Source organism: Rhopilema esculentum, chromosome 6 (assembly GCF_057945365.1).
Source record: "Rhopilema esculentum isolate cy_ngs chromosome 6, ASM5794536v1, whole genome shotgun sequence".
In the NCBI taxonomy this organism is placed as follows: Eukaryota; Metazoa; Cnidaria; class Scyphozoa; order Rhizostomeae; family Rhizostomatidae; genus Rhopilema; species Rhopilema esculentum.
Window position 1 is genome coordinate 11,353,757 of NC_142820.1, and position 6,742 is coordinate 11,360,498.

Consider the following 6,742-nt stretch of genomic DNA (forward strand, 5'->3'; position numbering starts at 1 on the left):
TACGTAACTGTTGAGTGCACGTTTCCAACACTCCCACTCAATCAACAGTTTCTTTTCAGGTTTTATTGCATTCCGAGCTTGCAGCGTAGGTACTCAAATTGACCTCTGTTCAGTGATTTAGTAAGTAAGTCAGCCAGCATTTCTTTCGTGTTGCAATATTTTAGTAGCAGAGTCCCTTTCTCTACTTGTTCTCGAACAAAATGATACCTTATGTCGATTTGTTTCGTCCGTTTATGTCCGACTGGATTTTTTGTCATCGAAATTGCTCCTTGGTTGTCTTCCATGATGGTTATAGGTTGCACATTGTCTCCTATTTCTCTAAACAGTTGCTTCAGCCTCTTGGGCAGCTTTACTTAAGGCAATGTATTCTGCCTCAGCGGTTGAAAGAACCACTGTTGATTATTTTTGACTAAGCCAGCTAATCGCACCTCCGGCCATCATGAAGACATTTCCAGTGGTTGAGTGGCGATTCTGCATATCGTCAGCCCAACTAGCATCACTAAATCCCGTAACTTCTTTGCTTTCTGATTTCTTGTAAACCAGCGAAAGATTGATTGTTCCTTTCAGATAACGAAATACCCGTTTTACAGCAGTAAGATGCGCTTCTGTTGGTGCTGAATTGAATTGAGAAAGAGCTCCCACTGCTTGAGCGATATCAGGCCTTGTTGCGATGGCAGCATAGAGTAGACTCCCTATCATAGACTGATATTGAATATTATCAACAGGTTTACTGTTTCCATCATCTGCTACAAGTTTAACATTTGGATCAAGAGGTGTACACACTGGATTAGCATTTTGAAGTCCATAGCGCTTCAGTAATTTTTCAATGTACGGCTTCTGTGATAGACTGACTCCTTCTTCACTTTGCTCAACGCTGACTCCAAGGCAGAAATGAAGGCTGCCCAAATCTTTCATTTTGAAATTCTTTCTCAGGTTTACTTTCATTTGTTTCATTTCATCTTGAGTAGTGGATATGATGATTAAATCATCTACGTAAACAGCAATAATTGTCAAATTGTTTCTTTCAAGAGATCCTTTCACGAAGATGCACGGATCTGCTTGACCTTGTCTGAAATTTAGTGATTCGAGCGCGTTTCTAAATTTTCGATTCCAGCAACGTGGTGATTGCTTGAGTCCATAGAGGGATTTTTTGAGCCTGCAAACCAGATTCTCTTTTCCACGTATCACGTAACCCTCTGGTTGCTCCATATAGATTTCTTCCATTAAATCTCCGTTCAGGAATGCCGTAGTTACATCCATTTGATGAATCAGCATTCGGTTTTGAACTGCAAAAGCCAGTAAGGCTCGAATAGAACTGAACCGCACGACAGGAGAAAAGGTTTCATCAAAATCGACGCCGTACTTCTGAGAATACCCTTTTGCTACTAAACGACTTTTGAAACGTTCCACTTGTCCATTTTCGTCATACTTTACTTTGAAGACCCACTTGCACCCGATAGCCTTTCGGTCTTTTGGTGGCTTCACTAGCTCCCACGTTTGGTTCTCTATGAGTGACTGATACTCTGAATCCGTTGCTTCTTTCCACTGTGCGGAATATTCACTATTGAAGGCTTCTTGGATGGTAGCTGGTTCTTCGATGATTGCTGAGAATACAACATGTCTTGCTTCTGTGACGTCAGCATACTCATCCAAGCCAAATCGAGGTGGTGGTACCCCTTTTGTGGATCTTTGAGATCGTCGAGGATGGCTTTCTTCTGCATCCGTGTTCCTTTCCGTAGGCTCTGTTTGTCGTTTATCTTCCTTTGCTGGTTCTGGACCCATCTTCAAATACTGTTTTTGAGATCCAAAATCATTTTCGTTGAAGTTAACGTCTCTTCGAATCACTATTCTCTTGCTCTGCATATCAAAAAGTCGGTATCCTTTTGGATTTGCACTGTACCCCAAGAATCGAAGTCTGTTGGCTTTCTTGTCCAACTTTCTTCGCTCAGCCTCTGGAATATGAGCATAAGCTATGCAGCCGAACACACGAAAGTGGGAGACATCAGGGGGTTTTCCATACCATTTTTCATACGGTGTTTGACCTGATGCGCTGGTTATAACACGATTCCTTATGTAGGCTGCAGTGTTGACTGCTTCTGCCCAGAAGGTTTTGCTGAGTCCGGCATGGTTCATCATCGCTTTTGCGGATTCAACGAGAGTCCGGTTCATGCGCTCAGCTACTCCATTCTGTTGTGGAGAGTGAGGAACAGAAGTTTCGTGTTTGATACCTTTCCTTTTCAGAAGATTTTCAAATTCATTTGATACATACTCTCCGCCATTATCGGTACGCAAGGTTCCAATTTTACATGCAGCTTCATTGGTTGCAGAGGCTTCAAATTCTTTAAACCTCTTTAGTACCTCAGACTTCTTTCTAATGAAGTAGACTTTGACACATCTCGAGTAGTCATCAATGAATGTGACAAAATAACGCTTTACCGAAAAGCTCTGTATTGACATTGGTCCACATACGTCGCTGTGAACTATCTGTAATTTTCTAGAAGTCTTGATCCCCTCTGTTGACTTGAAAGGTTTTCTGCTCATCTTACTTTCCGCACATCCTGTGCAAAAGTTCAGTTCGTCATTTCCTTGGATGGCAACTCCTTTGATGAGCTTCTTCTTGACTGATTCCAATAGCTGTTTTCTATTTATATGTCCTAGCCGTTGATGCCAAATATCCATCGTGCTAGGGTTGCTATTTTCCATCCTTTCAGATTGATGATAAGCTGCTGTTATATCGGTTTCGCAGCTCAGAACGTACATTCGCTTAACGAGTCTTCCTTTGCCTACAGCCTTACCGTCCGAGTCTTTTATCCAGCAACAAGTGTGTCCGAACTGAACAATGAGTCCCTTCTGTGTCACAGCTCGCACACTGAACAGGGTGCAAGCTAGTTTCGGAACCTAGAGTACATTATCCATTTCAATTGTCAGCTGCTTGTTGTGGCTTGTTTCCATGGTTATTTGAGCTCGTCCTGATCCACGGGCTTCCACTGTATGTCCGTCACCCAGTTTGACTAATTCAGGCTGGTTGAACTCTCGGTAGTTAATCAAAAGCAGTTTGTTTGAGGTCATATGCTGCGAGGCACCCGAATCCAGAATCCATTGTCTGTTTGTCTCATTTTCTGTTTGTTCATTTTCAGCTAGAAAGAGTTGAGAGTCTGAGTCATCATCTGCCTCCTTTCCTGCAGTCTTTGCATTATGTGTTTCATTTTTAAATGAATTGCTGGGCCTCACTTGCTTCCTTTTGTGACATTCAAGGCTTTTATGACCCTCCTTGCCACAGTTGTAACATTTGCCTTTGAAAGGCCTGCTGATGCCCTTTTCCAAGTGTAATGCTGAGTCTCGATTAATTTTAGTCGTTGCGGTTGCTTTGAAGGCCTGTTTTTTTTGCTCTTCATTGATAAGGGCTTGCTGGACGAAGGCCAGTGATAATTCATCTCCTTTAGCTTCCAGAGCTGTAACGAGTGTTGTATAGCTTGGTGGAAGGCTTATGAGCAATGCCACGACTTGCTCTTCTCCAGCTACTGTAGACCCGAGTGCATGGAGTTTATCAGCAATTTCCTTCATACGTTTCAAATGATCTTGGACCGATTGCCCTTCAAGCATTTTTGAAGTAAAATATTGTCTCTTGAGAAACAGCTTGTTTGCTATCGTATCCCTCTCGAAATAGGCTTTGAGAGTATCCCACAGGTCCTTCGGTGTTTCGCATGATGTCACCAAGTAGATAAGATTCGACTGAATTCCCATTACCAACGTCGCCATTGCCTTTTGCTTGGCCTTTTCGTATGTAGCTCTAGATGCTGTATTATCGTCAGGTAATGAAGTCGTTCCAGCTACGTGATCCCACACATCTTTCGCCATCAACAAATGTTTCATTTGAAACTTCCATGTAGGCCAGTTTGACCTATCTAATTTTTCGATTTCGAATTTATCTCCAATTCCAGCCATGTGCAGTGGTTTGGTTCTGGGCCCATAACCTGTTGTTTTGAGATTCTATCGACTTGTTCACTGCGAAACATGCAACTATCTTAACTCTACGTGACGCGTGCTAAAAAGTTCTACCTCAGCGATCATTAGAACTTTCTAGAAGCTTCTAATTAGCTAACAATAGAGCAGCAAGCAATCTACTCTAACTACGCGTCCTACACTAGCTACTAATTATGAAGGTCATTAGCTTACTTACAAAATCAGCAATTACGTAACTGTTGAGTGCACGTTTCCAACAGTTCCAACTTTGTTGTATATGCATTCACTTCTTTGTGAGTCAGCTCTAAGATCTTCTAGTACTGAATAGGCCTAACAGTTTCGTTAAAACTCGCGGGCGATTTTCCTTGCTAAGTTTGGTGATTTGATCTTAAAGAAAAACCACTGCGGGTGCTGCTTTTAGCAGCGATTTTTGGGCGGCGACGTCACAACCAAACAGACCGTAGTACTTTATATTCCCGCTCTTTGCTATCATCAATTACTATCGTACTGGCTTCAGTTTTCATGTTTTTTATAAAGATGTGTTTTATTTGCAACTTGTGGCAATTATTATGAACATTCATGGCAATGCAATATCGTGATGTTGTTTTTGTCTTCTTTTGATTTTGCTTTTTAGTTGAAATTGAGCTCTCGTGTGGACTCTCTTAAAAGAAAGTAGCCGAGAACTTTCGCGTAAAAGAAGGGAATCGATCTTTATTTTTAATCGAACAATATAAGATTCCTAAAAGAAGCTCCGCGTTTACTTATTAAACTTTTTGACTTACAAGGAGATATATTTTTCATTTGTATAATAATGTGGTCTCCTTCTTCTTGCTAAAGATATTTCAAATGCTAAAGAAAGTTTGAATGGACAAGTAATTTATGATTCTCTCAAAATGAACAACAACAGAACATCTCAAACCTAGAGCACCATATAATTGTTCGGAAACGAAGCTGGCAGTCCTTTGTCTCGAAACAATGCCGTTTTAAACCAATCAGTGTTGCGGGGTCATAGCACATGCGCATTAATAACAGTATTCGCACAGCTGTTCTGTCTGCGACCACACAATTCTTGAACTTCCTGCCAGGGCTTCAAGTGATAATGCGCATGTGCAATGGCCCCGAAACGGGGGCTAGTGCATGTCTGGAAGACGGGCACGATTCATCTCCCGAACAAATAAGAGACAAATTGATATCTATTGCTTTCTGATTTTCCCACATAAAACCCTGATTCCGTCTCCCTCCCACTTATATATGATAGGCAGGGCATTCCTCTCAACCATCGACCGCATTGCCTAACCTTTGTTTTCTCGGCTGATTATGGAACACTATGGTATAACGAATAATTTAAGCCCTTACAACATTTTCAAAAATTCATCAAAGTCACGTTACCGATGACGTCAAAAAGGTTATGTTTCCTAGACTCAAAACCATTGTAACTTCTTAAGTATACGTCTGACTTCAATATAAATGCTAGATTCGGGCTCGCCTGAAGAAGAGCTTTCCAATGATATATACATATCAGTATTTTAACGATGTCAGCAATTTTCAATGATGACGTCATCACTTTCAAAATGGCCGTCGACCAGCGAGCTGACTCTGATTTTGCTAGGCACAATTTGGCATTATCGCAATTTGACATTATGCATGATTTTGCTTAACACTTTCTTATAACGGAGAAGAAGCTCCTCCTTCGCCATCCAAAGTTTTTCATTATTTCATAACGACCAGCTTTCGAACTGGGACGCTAAAACTACCAGAGGGCAAAGAGGGAAGGCTTTAGTAAAAGAGCATTTGAAAAAAATTCCCAGCTTCAACTAATTCTTGTTTAACTGTCATTTTGTTTCGATGCTCTGTAGGCATCTCGTAAATAACCTAAATTGTCATAAGAAATTTATTACAAGTTTTGAGAATTTTGGTTATGAAAAAGTCACTACTGCCAGGATTTTACATGAATATTTTCAATGATTGCAAAACCCGATGGAGACCATTTAATCAAGGAATGCCTCGAGCTAAGTACTTGGACCATTTTTCTTCACTCAACTTTTAAATGACATGCTTCTCTTCATCCAGGAGGGCTCTCTATGTTACTTTGTAGATTAGAACGTAATTTTAGTCTCTGCTGGGAATGCACCTGCAACACTTGCAGTCAATAGTGTGCATAATGCTCCATGGATTTATGTATTAGCTAGTTCTCACACTATTTCAAAACTGACATTAAAAAGATATTTTCTAACATTATCTTATATTTTATATTAGATTATATATATCAAGTGCACTTTTATAAAAAAGGAACGTTGGCCCCCTTGTCCCTTCTACCGAAGGGCAAGAGGGGCGGTTTCCCCCGTGCCCCCTCTCCGACGTCCCTGCATTCGAATAAATATCAACTTTCTCCTCCTTGTTGACAATGCATCGATTTATATACTATCGTTGATTTTTATGATTGACGTGGCATGTGATTATCATCGACTATGTGATTGGTCCTGTGACCTATGTCAATCAGCCAACTCTCGCTTTTCCAATACCGTAAATCCTTGAATTAGCCCCCTGGAGGCTTGTTTATTTTTGATATTTTTGAACGGGGGCTTATTCGAGAGGGGGGCTTATACGAGGGGGGGGGGCTTATAAATTTGTAGACAATAAGTAGACATTATTAAAAGACCTTGTTTATTTTAGTAGGAATTTCTTTATGAGCATTTAATTAATTACTACCAAAAGTACGAATTTGTCGTGGAATTTCAATAGAACGCAATAGGCAACCTCAGATGGCAAAAACCGTCAA

The 6,742-nt window shown here is 40.8% G+C and overlaps 1 pseudogene; it reads right to left on the reverse strand.

Annotated features, from left to right (window-relative positions):
- Positions 1 to 399: 399 nt before the first annotated feature.
- On the reverse strand, positions 400 to 915 carry LOC148960136 (uncharacterized; annotated as a pseudogene).
- Between the last annotated feature and the right edge of the window lie 5,827 nt (positions 916 to 6,742).